This window comes from Tenrec ecaudatus, assembly GCF_050624435.1.
Source record: "Tenrec ecaudatus isolate mTenEca1 chromosome 1 unlocalized genomic scaffold, mTenEca1.hap1 SUPER_1_unloc_17, whole genome shotgun sequence".
Taxonomy (NCBI): domain Eukaryota; kingdom Metazoa; phylum Chordata; class Mammalia; order Afrosoricida; family Tenrecidae; genus Tenrec; species Tenrec ecaudatus.
In genome coordinates this window covers 618252-634928 of record NW_027457557.1, presented here as the reverse complement: position 1 = coordinate 634928, position 16677 = coordinate 618252, and positions in this window count along the sequence as shown.

Genomic DNA, 16677 nt, shown 5'->3' with positions numbered 1-16677 from the left:
AACTCCTTCAATCCATCAGCCACTGAAAACACCCCAGCTGACAAGGGGTCAAATCTACAACCCATTGAAGGAATGGGGCAGGACTAGTGGGCATTGAGTTCTGTAGCGCATGGAGTCCGCATGAGTCAGGAGCTGGCTGACTTGAAGGCAATTGTCCACAGCACTCTCTAGGAAGGCAGTGGTTGGAGCACATAGGCGTCCTTCATGTGGCCCCATGATCATCAAGCCTTAAGTCATGCAACCAACTCTGGGAAATGAAAGATGCCCGGGGTACCAGGGATATTTGAAGGACCTGGTGTAAATTGGTTCAGCCCGAGGGAGTTCTGGAAACCACCGAGGTAAGCTACCTGATGATACCACTAACTTAGCTCCAGTGCGAGTGGATGGGTGTCTGCGCATGTACCCAGCCACCATTAGTGCGTTTGTTGTTGTTGTTGTTGTTGTTGTTGCCGTTCACGTCCGTAGAGTCGATGCCGATTCACAGTGACCCTATATGACAGGGTAGAATTCCCCCTGTGAGTTTCTCACACTGCGACTCTTTACGGGAGTAAAAAAGCCTCATCTTTCTCTTGAGGAGTGACTGGTGGTTTTGAATGGTTGATCTTGCCATTAGTCCATTGCGTAACCAGGTGCTGTCAATTTGGTTCCAACTCATGGCCACCCTATGTACAGCAGAACAAAACAACACGCTGCCCTACGCATTTCTCACAGTCATTCCTACATTTGAGCCACTGTGTCAACCCATCTTGTGGAGGTTTGTCCTCCTTTTGGCTTGACCAAGCATGCTGCCCAACTCCAGGGACTGGTCCCTCCTGATAACACCCAAAGTACATGAAGCCAAATGTCACCATCCTCGCTTCTAAGAATCAATCTGGCTGTAGTTCTTTCAACATAGATTTGTTTGTTCTCCTAGAAGTTCCTTGGTGTATTCAATATTCCTCACCAGGACCATATTTCAAATGCATCAATTCTTCTCATGGGACTTCCTTATGCATTTTCCAGCTTCCACATGAAAACAATCATGCCTTGGGATAGGATATTCCTGAGTTTTTAAGGTGGCAAAGTCACCATGGTTCAAAAAAATGTTTAAAAGGCCTTTTGCAGCAAATTCACTGAAAGCAATTTATCCAGTGATTTCTTTACAGATATTTCTATGAGCGTTGGTTGTGGATGGGTCCAAGTAAGATGAAATGCTTCATCATTTAAATCTTTTCTCTGTTTATCATGTTGCTTATTGGTTCAGTGGTGAGGATTCTTATTCTTTTAACCTCGAATTGTAATCCATACTGAAGACTATCATCTTTGAACTTCATCAGTAAGTGCTTCAACTCCTCTTCCCTTGCAGCAAGCAAGGCTGGTTGCCTGCATATCTCAGGCTGTTCTCAAATCTTCCTACAAACCTGAAGTCTCCAATTCAGCCATTCAAAACTCAAAACAGCTCAATGCCATGGAAGTCAAGTCAATTCTGACTCCAGCAACCCTGTAGGCCAGGGAAGAACCTCCCGGAAGGTTTCCAAGGCTGTAATCTTTGTGGCAGCACATGGTCACATCTTTCTCACTCGGGATAGCTGGTGAATTCCAAGTGTTGCTCTTTCGGTTAACAGTGAAGTGCTTAAACATTGCCCTACCTGGATTCCAAGTGTGAGCTAGCAGCCACAATTTTCTTCTGAGACCAAAGGGGTTGTTAGGTGTGAATTCTCGACCAAGGGTGGTCCAGCAGACCTGCTCAGTATTCGCCCAGGTGCAAAATCCATCAAGAGGATGCATTGTCATTATTTTTAATCACATAACACACCCAGGTGTAGCAGCAACCCAGCTTTGTAATATCACCCTGGTTTTGATAAATATGTACCATTCCTTGATAACGCTTCCAAATCCTTTAATATCCTGCAGCTCAGTCCCTGATGTCTGGCTGTAACAAAATGTGTGAAGGGAGACCATATGTCAATAAACTCTCCCCGTCTGCCTCAACTCAGCGCATAATCAGCTCCAAGGTAAAATGCATGGTAAGTCAGTTATGCGCTGGCGGGGAGGGCAAGGGGCCCCTTTCAGGTTTGTCTTCTGATGAAGCTGACCAAAAGGACTTCTTATTTCAGCCTATTAGAAGAGTGAGAGTTGCTCCCCCTCCCTCGCCATTTTTCTTTTCTTTTCCCTTTTTGTCCCTTTCCCCTTGGAGGGACAGCCTGCTCTGCTATTCTGAAAGGGTTGTCTGTTACTTGCTGCGCTCTCCACTCCATTAAATCACCTTTCCTCACATTAAATACAGGTCTTCAGCGTGGTCAGAGAGCTTTGCTCTGAGGGATAATGATATAATGAGGATGACGTGCATGAAAAATCATTTTTCAGCTCAATCCCAGGCAGACCACGGGAAAGCATGAAATGGGAAGGGAGAGAGGTGTACCTCACTTTAGACAAGAGCCAGGCTTCTGAGGGGGGCAGTCTCGACCTGGAAGGCTGCAGAAGGCTTCTTTACCTCACTCACTCATTCACTCCTTCATTCAACCAGCTTGCTACTTACTTATTAAATGCCAGACCTTGGGGCTCTCTCACTGAACAAAAGAGACAAAAATCGCCCTCTGTCAAGAAGCTTCCATAAACAGAGGCATTCAAACACTTCCTAGAGAATGTGTTTAAAGTCCAATTTACACAAAAGCAGAAGCAGAGACTGATGCGAGGGGTTTCACGCACACACATGTTCATATATGACTCCCATTGTAGTGACAAAGTGTAGTACTCTTCCAGGAGACACTATTCATTGGAGTTAAATTGCTCCCCCCAAACTCCTGAGCTCTCTCTCTCTTTTTTTTTCTTTCTTTCTGAGAGCAATTGCCCTTGGAAGGGATTAGCTGTTATAACTCTCTAGCACCTTAGTGTGAAATTATTTATTGGCTCCTTTTCCTGCCTAGATAGGAGGGGCCTCCAGGGCTGCTAAAAGCCAGAAAAATCCCCAAAAAAGTTAGCAACAAGAGAGGCAGAGGACAATTGGGGCCAGTGTTTCTCATTTGAGTGGGGGGGGGGGCATTTGTTAAAGATGCAGATTACACACACATACAGCACACACACACTTCCCTGCCGCCCCCCTCCCCAATATGGCCCTACTAAATAAGGATCCTACCCCACATCAGTCCGGGAGCCCCTGAACTGGCCCGTCCCATGAAACGAGCCAGGACCATTGAAAGTGACTCTTTAGGCAAAAGACCCGTGACTTAGGTTTTCCAAACCAGGATAAAGCCCATTAGTTAAGCACTTGCATATTAACCAAAAAGTTGATGCTTCAAACCCACCCACAGGTTCCTAGGAAAGCAGGCCTGGTGATCTGTTTCTGAAAGGGCACAGTCTTGAAAAGGATCCCTGGTAACATATTGTCCTGCTAGCCATAAGGCCAGCAGTTCAATACTACCAGCTGCTCTGGGAGAGAAAGCTGAAGCTTTCTACTGTACAGATGTATAGTCTCAGAAACCTACCAGGGCAAGTGTACTCCGCTGCCATGAGTCAGAATTGACTCAATGGCAGCAAGTGAGTGGATGGGCAGGGATTGATTGGGCACCAACTAACACTAAGAACAACTATTTTGGGTGGCAGTGACATTCTTCTGCTTTATCTAGAATCTGAACTCTCAGCGTCATTAACAATGGAGGCAACAGACAAATAATTATAAACTACAGAAGGATAAAGAGAAGGTAAAGAAGTTACTTCTGTTTGGGGTTTAGTTGTGTGTTTTTTTGAGCAGAAAATATGAACTATGAAGGAGCAGGGACGTGCTGGACTTAAATATAAACTGTAAGATCTCTCTCCGGGCTAGAGTTACATCTCAGTTCTTGGCTCTGCATGAGAAAGAATTCATGCCAAAGCCTGGCTCGTGATCCAAGTGAGTTTAATGAAAGTTAAAAGAAGTTTCAGGTTTTACGCGGCACCCCTAGGATTCCTCCCCACCTTGCAGCCTGGCAGAGACTGCTCGAGGTCACGCAAAGATCTCTCTCCTAAGTTTTCCTCCCAAAAAAAGACCTGTCTCATGTTCCTTCTCAAGTTCTCTCCCCAGTTCCTGTCCTCAGTTTTTCCTTTCTCCCCCTCGCTCCTGCCTTTTCAAGGATTCCCGGGGGGGAGGCCTGGTGAATGACCCCAGGTCGATCCCATTGGGCTGATCCAGGTTTAACGCCCATCCGTACCCACCAACGGGAAAACCTAGGCTTTTGTTCTATGCTTGGTTCTCCTGGGCATGCGTCAATTGACATCTCATTCCTGCCTATCTGCCTAACAAAACCTATTTTTCAACCCCAAGTCTTTCTTGCCAAAAAATAATGTCCCTTAATAGGAATGGCATGAGAATGGCTTCTGCGTTGGATCAGATCAAGAAGATAGCTTTCATGCCCTGTACTAAGATCACAAAAGAATGTAACCCAGTGCCTTGTAGACAATCTCGTGTACACAAAAGGTTTTCTAAGCGTCTAAATAGGCTGAATTGCAGCCTAAAACAGAGAGGGACCCATTTCAAAGAGATGTGGGGACACGGCTTTCATAAAATGGAATGCATCATGTAATCCAGTGCAAGGGAAACCCAGTAACTTTGGGAAGGAACTGCATTGGCTTGGACTAAACAGCCAGAGATAGTGCTACATAAAAAGAAAGAAGATGATTGATAAAGCAACCCAGACATTATTGTGGAAAAGGAAAAGGGACTTAGAAGACAATCAAAAGCTACAAGGAACCTCTCTTAGGGAGAAGTCTTGTGGTTTCAACTTGTGTGCTCTGGGGGATATTTGGCAGTCACATATTAAATTGTGCATTCAATTTAATCCCTTTAAGGGATTTTGTCACTGGGCCTACAGCCCAACTATCCTGACAAAAAAATCTATCTTGAAAATCACCCTGCTGTGAGGAAGCTAAAGGCAAGCACATGATACGATCACATGGAGGGAAATTGGGGAGCCAATGCAACAGCAAGAACCCAGGCCCTAGACCTATGAACCAAAGCAAACCCATCTTGCCGGGTCTCGCTGCTTGAGCTGGTTTGGCCAATGCCGCGTGGAGTGGAGATGTGCTGCCCCAGCCAAACCTTCCCAAATTACAAAATTATGAGCTGATAATACACCGAGGGGCATTGAAAGTCACTAAGCAGCAATAGGTAAGTAAAACATATGGGCCTACCATTACCTATCTGTAAAGAGTCTTTGACAACTGGTTTATGGAAGACGCAGGCCCTGATTACCTCCCATAACACGTATTCTTTATCATAACCACGGACACTCATGGAAACATTAAAGCTGTGCTTGAGAGAGGAAAAGGTGAGTTAAGAACTGAGAAAGATGGTCATGTGGCCTGGATATTGCTCAAACACTCCATTCTCCTTGGTCTCTTGGAAGAAGTAGAGGGATGAGAACCCAAACCTGTAAACATGGTGTGGATTAGAAACGTGTTAAGTTTGGCGTGAGGGCTGAAGGCCCAGGTTGGTAAAATTATTTCTGTAGGATTTTCTAGAACCAGAGCTGCTCTGAGGCCCACACTGTAGAGAATGCCATGGTCATTACCCTTGTATGCTTTATTTTGGCTGAGTCCCTCCCTCATCATGTGTCAGGGCTTACCCAGTGCCCCTTCTCAGCCCTGATACACGGTGTTGCCAAAATGGCTCAGAGATGTTAAGCAATCTGATCAAGGTCATGTGGCTTAAGGTAAGTTACAGAGCCAGAGACTGAAATGCAAGAAAACTGATTCCTATGCCCAGACCTGGGACAAATCTCTCTGACAGAGCTGGGTAGATGCCCCTAAACATCCGTCTTGTGTGTGTGTGTGTATTTGTGTGTGTGTGTATCCACATATATATGTTTGGTTTATTTGTCATCAACATAATTAGAGTACTTTCTATCCAATTAAAAAATGAATTAAGCCAAGGTTGGTGGTTTACAATTTGCACAAGTGCCTTTATGAACTATCATGGTTTACTTTCTTTCATTTGGAAGCAGCTCCAAGCTTCAGACCTCTTCACTCCCCAGGTGAGGTGCTACATCAGACCAGAGTCAGAGGAAAGGATTGACCAGAAAGAGTCAGTTCACTGAATGAGGTTCCTTTGAAAAGGAAGCCAAAATGGCCCTTAAACTCATGGCCATCAAGTCAATACTAGCTCATAGTGAGGGACCCTGTTGAACAGGATCCTATGGTACAGGGTAGCTCTGTCCCTGTGACTCTCCAAGACTAACTCCATGGAAGCCGAAAGCACCATCTTTCTGCCACAGGGATGATGGTGGTATCAAATTACTGGCCTTTGGGATGTCAGCTCAACTTGTAACCACTGTGCCACAAGGGCCCTTAGTCAATCTAACAGGTCTGGCAAAATGTAGAGCCAGACATTATATACTGAAAATGGCTCACCACCACCACCACCACCAAAGGCTGGCTTTCTGGTGGGGTCTTCTGCTATTGACTGGTCCTCTGTTGTGGCCCTCCTCCTTTCAGGGATGCACATTCTGGCACTTTTATCAACCACATCTTGGTGCCCCAGATTTCATGCTGTGCTCTTGTCTCAGACCCCAAACTCGAGGCTATTAGGTAATTGTGAGCATAATATGAACATTCTTCCCCCAGTCATTTCATTTGCTCCATTATTTTGGTTCTCATCCATCGGTAAGGAAATGCGTCTTAGTCTGCCCTTCCCCTTCCTTTGTGCTGAGGAGGTACAAAGGGAAAACTTGTCTCTACTTCTCTTTTGCAGGACAACTTCTACCATATCCCTCCATTATCACCTCATTGCCCTTTGCCAGTCTCTGAGTAGCTAAAACTTTGCATCATTATTAAGGAGCTTTAGTGATATAATGGGTTACTGCTACCACCAGGCAAGTAGTTCAAACCCACCAGCCTCTCCACAGGAGAAAGATGAGGCTTTCTGCTCCGCTAAAGAGTTACAGCTCCAGAAACCCACGGAGGCAGTTTTACTCTGCTCTACAGGCTCACTATGAATTGGAAGCAATTAGATGGCAGTGAGTTTGTTGGGTACGGCTTGGTTTGATTTGGTTTTCTACCATCGTGTTATCAACTCTAAGATGGGAAAGAGTAGACCACAGACCCCAGAGCTCTCCCTCTTGTGTCCCCCAGATTTCACACTCAACAGTGACTTGTCTTGCACTGCTTCTGCCCACAGCTCTGCACTTTTACTTGATTCCCCAGGTACTACTGCTGATGAACAAAGTACCCCACCGCAGTGACTTAAAACACCAGTCATTTTCTCATGCTGACAGAGTCTTTGGGTCAGCAATTCAGACAGGCTCCAGCGTATAGTCTCAGCTGGGAAAACACGGAGACTGAGGTGGCTTGATAACTGGGCTGATATGTTGAAGAACTGTGGGAAGAACAGATTTTCGTACGTGATAGTGATTTGATGGTTGCATCATGAGGGTTCTTTCATTCACATATCTGCCTCCCCTCTGCCCACATAGGTTGGGAGGACTGTCAGCTGCGTATCTACAGGTGGTCTCTCTATGTAGCTCAAGCTTCTTCTTCGCAGCAGCATAGTGAATGCAGGATCATTGGATGTCTTACAAGGCAGCTCAAGACTCAAGTACAAGTGAATAAAGCAGCAACTGCACAGCCTGGCCATCAGCATCACTTACATTGTAGTCTATTGTTTGAAGCAGACATCAGTTTACTCATATACAAATAGAAAGGACCCAGATCCCACCTTGTGGTGGGAGGAGTATCTAGATTAGGTGGCAAAGAGTCGACTGGTTGAGAGAGATGACTGGCTACCATCTTGGAAAATTTGATCTCACCCAGTCTGGCCTCTGGTACAATAATTTATATCCTCCCTGCTACCCTTCAATGGCTGATTCCTCCCCAGGCCGCCTTCTAAAACCCCTTCCTCCAGGAAGCCTTCTCTGATTACTCCAGTTCACCTTATCCCCAATTTTATCTCCATCATTTGTATTTAACATTACAGAGTATAATAATGGTTGTGGTTTTTATAGGGGGTAATAGTTAATATTATGAGGCAGAATGACTATGCTCACCTAGCAGTTATCAACGTCTGGGTCACAACCCCTTTGGGGGTCCAACAACGCTTTCACAGGGGTTGCCCAATTCATAACAACCCCAGAACTGACCATGTTCCCAAGAGTCTGCTGACCTCAGCCTCTGCCAGTCCATAACTATTCTCTTAGAAGGGCTTTTAAAATCGCTTCCGGAGATTCTTCCCTGGCAGAGGGCCTGAAGCAGGGCAGGTACTGAGGGAAGATGTCAAGGCGTGTTGTGATTATGTGCCCTCCAGTTGATTTTCTATGCATGGTGACCACATGTGACAGAGAGGACTTTCTCATTGTGGGGGAGGGGTTAGGCTGTTATCTCTATGGGAGCAAATCTTCCTCCTGAGTGGGCTCAAATCATCACAACATCAGGGCTCCTTTAATTGGCTGCATAAATACTCACCAAACCCTCTGCCAGCAAGTTGATACCGATGCACAACAACCCTATAGGACAGGGTAGAACTGCCCCTGTGGGTTTCTGAGCCGGTAACTCTTTATGAGAGTAGGAAGCCCAGTCTTTCTCCCTAAGAGTGGTTGGTGATTTTGAACTGCTGATCTTGCCAGTTAACATCTTACCTCGTAACCCCTACAATACCATGGCTCCCTTAGATACTCCAAATAATCCAGGTGATTCCGGTGCTAAAAGGGAAGAACAAAATGAGATTTAAAAATGGTTTTCATTGTAGGCTCTTAGAGTCCTAAGGACTGAGTTGAGAGTAAGGGGGTGGCCGGGATGGAAAAAGGGAGGAGAGCAGGAGCAGAGAGGAGACACACACACACACACACACACACACACACACACACACACACACACAGAGAGAGAAAGAGAGAGAGAGAGAGAGAGAGAGAGAGAGAGAGAGAGAGAGAGAGAGAGAGAGAGAGAGATGATTTAGAACTGTGGGAATTTTATGGGCAAGCAAGCCTTTTTCAGCCTGAGCAGGCAGATTGAGAAATCCATAAACAACCAAGGAGCAAGCCTGAAGATAGAGCTGCACGGTCTAACAGACAGGGGGATAATAGCACTCAAGTCGAAGGAGACCCTGGGCCACATGTAAATGATTCAAGTCATAAAAGGCTGCTCCTGGGTGCTTTGTAGCAGAACAAAAGCATTCCACTGACATGCAAAAGTGGTTTTGGAAAAACCTACCGATTTTCCTGACTTGCCTCTCTGGCCTATAAATTAATGCTTCAGACCTCTACCTTGAAACAGTTGCCCCTGTCAAGAACCAATCTGGAAGGTGAGGTGGGGCCATTCAATATTCACAGGAATATTGGCAATTCTTGGCTGCCAACTGCTTCAAAGCACGTCTTCCAGCAGCTTTCAGCAGTTCACTCTACTCAGAAGCAGGGAAGGGCAGTGGGGGCAATCACCATGGCCTAGGACCATGGAAGCAGGAAGAAATGCTGAGGTGGGCAGATAACTTTACCATCCTTAATGGGCTACTTAACTCCTTGGGGGAAGGGTAGAGGTGGCGCCAGTGAGGTGCCCCAGGCAGCAGATGGCACTGTTAGCAGCCTTTTAGAAGGGAGGGTGTCTGAGTTTAGGGTGCCCAAGAAGCAGACCTGACATAAGGAAGGAGGCAAGTGCAAGGTGTTTGTTTGGGAGATGCAAGAAACATTGGTAGGGGAATGGGGAAGGAAACCAAGAGTTGGAAGGCAGCCAATATAGGGTGTAGTAGTGAGCCAGCTGACTCTGTGGGCAGCTGGAGAGTAATTCCCCTGGGGAACGTCTGGAAAACCAGGACAATGGTGCTTCCCCAGCTTTCTGTGATGAAGGGCCAGGCTGTTGGTTACCTTTAAAAAAGACTCTTAAAACATCCTAGTGATGTCAGATTCTGAGATCATAGAGGCTTCCTCTTCCTTGCTTGGTCTTGTTGGTATGTGCTATCAAGTTGGCCTGCCTCAAAGCAACCCCCATGTACAACACAAGGAAATGCTTCCAGTCCTGGGTCACCCTCACAATCGTTCTGATGTTTGAACCCATCGTTGCAGCCTCCGAGGCCATCCATCCTGCCAACGACCTGCCTCTTTGTCGCTGGCCCTCCCCTTACTTCTGACCAGATGGGTTCGTCCTCTGGCCCCCTCTCTCACAAGGTTCTGCCTTGACTTACTAGGCCTCCACCACCTGACAGTGTTTCCATGCCGAGCATAAGGTTTTCAGTGGCGAATTCCTTTGCAGTGGGCAGCCGATTTTTCTTCATTCTTAGCTTGTCCTCTGTCTGGAAACTCCTAAGAACCCTTTGCCCTTTGGATGACGTTGCTGGCATTGGAAATACCAGTGACATGGCCTCCAGCCTTCCTTTGTGTACCTAGCTGAAAATGGACAGATAATAAACATCTCACAGTTTATCACCGGTTCATGTACCACCCTTGGAGCAGCACTGGTTTAGATCATACATCACTGAGTTCTCCTGCACAAGGAGATGGAGCCCTCGTGGCTGAGTGGTTATACACACCAGCTGCTCCAGGGGAGAAAAGGTGGCTTTCTATTCCAGTAAAGAGTTAACAACCTCAGAAACCCACATGGGCAGTTCTACCATGTCATATAGAGTCATTATGAGCTAGAATCAACTCAATGGCAGGAGTCTGAGTTTTGGCTGTCATGTTAGCCAGTGGGGGAAGGTTGGTGGCCAGGGTGTTGGTTTGACTGGGGCACAAGTGGGGAGGGATAAATTCCTCTGTGTGCATTGCATTAGAAAAGTGGTCATTTCCTCTTTCTAGCATGCGATTGAAAAAGAACTGCAGTTAGTGGCAGTTGATAGTCAGCCTGAAAACACTGTTGGACAAAGTGTAGGGTGCCCAAGCATATGCTCCTTAGGGGCCCACCAAGGTCTTTGACCATCCCGTCCCAGTTAGTGACACTCTGGGCACTTAAGGGAAACGCAAAGACTAGACGAAGTGTCTGGAAAAATGTCCCAGTGTCATGACTTCACTCTGACTAGTTTTAAAGACGGAGGCTTTGTGAGGTGGGCCCTACTTTACCTGCTGTGATAGTTAAGGTTTATTAACTATCCAGGCCAACAAACACATGTGGGATTAATTGTAGGGCAGGGAGATAAATGCCTCAGTAATAAGCCTCGCCTTTCTTTCTCTGGTTTCTTGTTCTCTGATGGTCAGACCAGTGTGCCTTAGCAGTAAAGCCTTAGACATTCTTTACCTGAACTGGTAAGGCTCACTTTCTGCGAGCCATCCCTGAGGAGAAGCCACATGGACCTACCCTGATGCAGCCCTGGGTGCTGGAGAAGCCAACTGAAGTCCCCTGCCAGTGCTGATATGATTACGCGCTCACTGATTCGGCTTTTCTCCTGCACCCGGCATCACTGCGTGTGCTTGGTAAGATGGAGGAGGACTTTGTGTATTGGTGGTGACATACAGCCTAATGTTGGACTTGTGAACTTGGGCAGCACTGGGTTGGGAGGTTTTTTTGGTGTGCATTTACCCTTTATTTAAAACTCTCTTATACATATGGGTTTCTGTGGATTTGTTTCTCTAATGTACCCAGACTAATACAACTGCCTAACCCAGTATCAGAGTTCAGTTTTCCTCAAAGTAGTGATACCACTATTGAGATAGTTAAAGTTTATTCTGACAACCTGGCCAACTAACACAGGTGGGGTTAATGGAAGGGCAGAGAGATCAATGGCTTGGTGAGCCTCGCCTTTCTTGTTCTTGGGTCCCTTGCTTTCTGATGGTCAGATTCGGTTGCAGCTGTCTTAGCCAGTTCTCTGCTTCAGGTGGCAAGGCTGACTTACTGCAAGACATCCCTGAGGAGAAGCCACATAGACCTGCCCCGATGCTGTCCTGGGTCCTAGAGAAGCAGACTGGAGATCCCTGCCAGCGCTGAGAGATGCTTACATGTTCACTTATTCGGCTTTCCTCCTGCAGCCGGCACCACTGTGTTTGGTAAGATGGAGGAGAACTTTGTGGATTGGTGTGGGACACATGGGCTAATGTTGGACTTGTGGGTTTGGGCAGCACTGGGTTGGGATGTTTTCTTGATGTGCACTTAACCTTTATCCAAAACTGTCTTTTATACATAAGATTTTCTGTGGATTTATTTCTCCAATGTACTTAGACTAACACAACTACTATAAGAAAAGCCAGGACACAAGTTAGCACCCTTGTCAGTTTGGGAATGACACTAAATACAGAAAAGCTATTCTCCCCCATGGCATCTCTGGGTGGCATCCCTGGATGGCACAAATAGTTAAGAGCTCAATTCCTGACTAAAATATACTTCTGAATCTATATGGTGGTGCCTCAGAAGACAGACCTGATGGTCTGCTTCTGAACGCTCACACAGCCTTGAAGCCCCTACCTAACACGGTTCAGTTTGGCTCTGCACACATGGTAGTTCTGTGACTTGAAATCAACCTCACAGCAACTGGTTTGGATGACAGGTACTCAGTCCCTGAGTTATGACCCGCACCATTCTGACGATTCTGTTATGAGTCAGTCCTGACAGAAGTCAAATATCTCATTATTCTTACCTTTTATTTTCATCTTTACACATCTGACCATCATTAGTTTGTGGGGGTTGAAAACATTGGATATAAACTTACAGCTAGAATGACATCAGAGATATATGCTATAGTATTACATGTAGTGCATGCTACTTATGGGAAATTTTCTAAAAAAGAAAGAAAAGCAGATGGTCATAATGCAGCTCATCTCAACTTGAATACAGCACAAATCAGAGATTGTGTTCTCTGGGTCTTTGAACTGATATGAGCCAATTCAGTTGTGGGCTGATGAAAAGAAGTGAAGTAGACCTGTTTTTAAAAGCTTTAACGATCTCGAAGGCTAAATGGAATGGGGGCAAATATGGTTTAAATCCCTGGAATAGAGATTTGGGAACCTTTCAAAAACCTGTTTCATGACACCAATTTACTTCCAACACTGTGGAGAGCGACACACTTTCAATGCAGCAAGTGGTTTGCTGCCATCTTTGAGCAGGCTCTATTATTTTCTACTCAGCCTATCCAGACATTTACTTGCATGCTGGCTTTATTTTTTTAAGCGAAATACGTTTCTAATGGCTTAAAATTTTTAAAATTTCTGTAGACCACATCATTTAATAACAAAGAAATTAAATAAAAACTGAACAAAGGAAGAGGTGGCTATAAAGTAGAATCAGCAGGGTTGTTGGGTAAAAGACAGGGACTGCAGGACACAGGGTTCTAGGAACTTCAGAAGCTTAGGGATTTGGGTGGAGACACTGATTTAGGCCAAAGTGACTTAATCCTGGCCACGACTAAACCAGGGTGAACCACTTTGAGAAGCTCTAGTGTTTTCTCCTCTTCTCGATTGTCTGATCTTCTCTCACCTGCAGCTATTGATTCCATGTCTCCTCTTCTCCAGGCTAGTTTTTCAGTGCATTGACAGCTCTTTGTAGACTTGTGACACACTCTTAGTCTGCAGGTTTGGAGTCTGGGGCTGGCTGCAGTTTTGTCTATGGGAGTGAGAGGGCCATCGAGAACAAAGGGTCTATTCAGATGGTCTCTGTGTCCTACTGGAGAAGTCAGACAGAACAGTCTGGTCACTAGTTGCCATCGCCCCTGGGACAGAGTTTTGGGTGCAGGAGAAGAAAGATAGGGATAAAAGTGATGCAAACACAAGCAAGTATCTTTAATACATAGATCCCTTCAGACTCCAGCCTGGACACTGTTCCTTTCTTGGTCTTTACATACACTCTCCCCTGATTCGAGAAACAGTTCTGAGTAGTCGGTGATTGTGACTGAGTAGGAGGGCTCACTGCCTAGATGTCGCATTTCCTAGGTCTGCCTGATGGCTGTTCCACCACAAGTGCTCTCTTAGTGTGCCTCCGTTTCCTTGTCTGGAAAATGGGGTTGATAGTTCTCCCCACCTCATCCACTTAGTGGTTAGTCAATTAAATAACTAATCACGCCAATAGGTTATTTAAAGTTAAGGGGCTTGCCTGCTAACCCAAAGGCTGGCTATTTGAATCCACCCAGAGGTGCCTTAGAAGAAAGGCCTGGTGTTCTACTTCCGAACTCTCAACCCTGGGAAACCTATGGAGCAGAGTTCTATGACAGACAGAGTGTCGCAAAGGGTGGGAACAGGTAGATTTCCACTCCTCAGAACCCTAGGGATCAGTTCTGCTCTGTTCACGTGATCACTATATATCAGAATCGATTTAATAGCAGTGGATGGCTTTAAAACTCACATTGAATCCCTATCGGGGCAGGGATTTAAGCATCTGGATGCTAACAGCAAGTTTGGTGTAAAGTTGAAGCTCTCTGCTCCCATAAAGACCCACAGCCTTGGAAACCCCGGTGGGGTTTCCTCCTCTGTCCTGCAGGGTCACTATGAATCAGAGTTGACTCTACGGCAGTAAGTGTGCTTTTGATGGCCTGTCCTTACATAGTTGGCTGGACAAGTTGCCCAAGGAGACCATGGGATGCAAACACTTCCCAGATGAAGTATGTTAAAGCTTCAAATTCACAGATCTATGTAGCCTAGCGTTACCAGTCACCCAGGCGTCTGTCACTATTCCCAGTTTCCCTATTAATTCAGACTTCTTTGCAACCATGGTTCAGGTGTAAGGCTTCCAGGTAAAACACAGGCTGCCCAGTTTAAACTGAATCCAAAATAAACAATGACATTTTCTTAGTACACACATCCCCCATAGTTATACTAAATATGACACATACTAAAAGCCTATTTATTGTTTGCCTGAAATTCTAATTAACCAGGAATTATATATTTTCATGTAAAGAACCTGGTAGGCAGGGCCACAGAGGGCTCTTTTAGTAGCATTAAAGAACACCAGCCCCCTTTCTGTAGCAGTATAGGCATCTCCCGAAGCCAACATGGGGAAGCACTTGGGCACAGGTGGTTTGAATGAGAGGTGGCCCTGAAAAACACAGTGCAAGAACAGCAAGGTGAGGCCAGGAAGGGAGGGAAACCAGTAAGAGGGAGTCACTAGGACTCAATCCCCTAGGAGGCTTCCCAGCAACCACGGAACTTGTCTTAGCATCAGGGCACAGGAGGAGTGAGGAGCTGGGGCTGAGCAATATCCTTGGGGCGTTCTTGCCTCTGCACTTCCGGGTGGCACTTGTGCTTGACTGAGCATGCCCATGGCAGAGAAGCAGAGAGCCTCAGGCACTTGAGGTGGAAAGCCTTCAGTGTACTGGAAACTGTCTCCCACAGCTGCTGAGTTGCAGTGCTATACCCGAGCAGAGAGTAAGGCGGATGTCTAGAGCCCCAGCTTGATTTGCCCGAAATCAACCTCTCAATCTTAGTTGGATGAAAGAAGTTGCTCAGTTGACCACAGAGGGTTGCTATGAAGATAAAATCCGAGAATGTGTGGAAGAGGATGTTAAAAATTGATAAGCACTACCAAAATGGAATGTATATTAAGCATTATTCAGTTAAGAATGAAAGGGAGAGAAAAGAGGGAAAGAGGGAAGGGCAGAAGAAAAGTGGGGGAGGGAAGAAGGAAATAGCCTCATAAAAATAACGTCCAAGTAACAAAATTATTTGGTAAAAAATTTTTATTGAGTGCCTTATTTTTTACCCGGTAATGTAAATAGGTAATAAGGAATAAATAGTGACTCAAACAAACCAAATGCCTGCCCTCACAGAGCTTACATTTTAGGGGGAAAGTAAAATGGATAACAAATTAGAAAAGTACTATTAAAAGAAACCAGACAAAGGAGCTGGGGTGGGAGTTGAGAGGGGGTGTTTGGGGAGAATGATAGGGTTTCTGTTTTGAATGGGATGGTCAGCCAGGGGAGGTGTCACAAAGGTGACTTTGAGATCAAAACCTGAAGGAGATGAGAGGGAAAGTGACACAGATCTCTGGAGGAGAGGGTTCCAAACAATGAGATCCTGTGGGCAAAGGTCCTCAGATGGATAGGTGCCTGGTCTGTGGCAGGAGTGGCAAGGCCACCAGCTTGGCCATATCACAGAGAGCAATGGGGAGGGAGGGAAGGAGGGAGGAAGGAAGGAATAGAAGACCCGTGGGCTGAAGGGATACTGAGGGAGATGTATACAGAATATACAGAGCTCTACAGGGCATTGTGAAGAATTTGTCTTCCTTGGGGGTAGATGAGCCATGAGAAGGTAGTGTGTGGGCATGACATGGCCCACCGTGCATTTTAAAAGGGCATTAGCTTCTGTGTTAACAGCAGGCTTTAAGGGAACAAAGATGGAAAGCAGTCAGTGAATTGGGAGGTTAGGAAAGCAGTGCAGGCATGAACAGATGGTGGTAGGGCAAGGGCGGTAGGAGTGGAAAGGGTGGGACAGAACAGGATTCTGAATCTACCATAATAATGGATGGAAAGAAAGAGGCAAGTTATGGATGCATCTACAGCACTTGACCTGAGCAACTGGAGGTAAGGAGCTGCTAACACTGAGCTACAGAAGTCTAGGGGGGAACAATCTTGAGTAAGGGGTGACGGAGAATGTGGCTAAGTTTGAGAGGCTGTGAAGGTCCAAGTAGAATAGCAATGGGTGGAGTCTGTGTCGTAGTCATGAATCTGGCAATCCTCAGTATAAGAGAATATTTCAAGTCACAAAATGGGATAAGGACATCTACATGGAAGGGTGTAGGCAGAGAACAGAAGAAATTCAGAGTTAGTCTTTGGGTAACACAAGAATAAGAGGTCAAGGAGGCCAGAAAGAACCAGCAAAAAAGACTCAAATG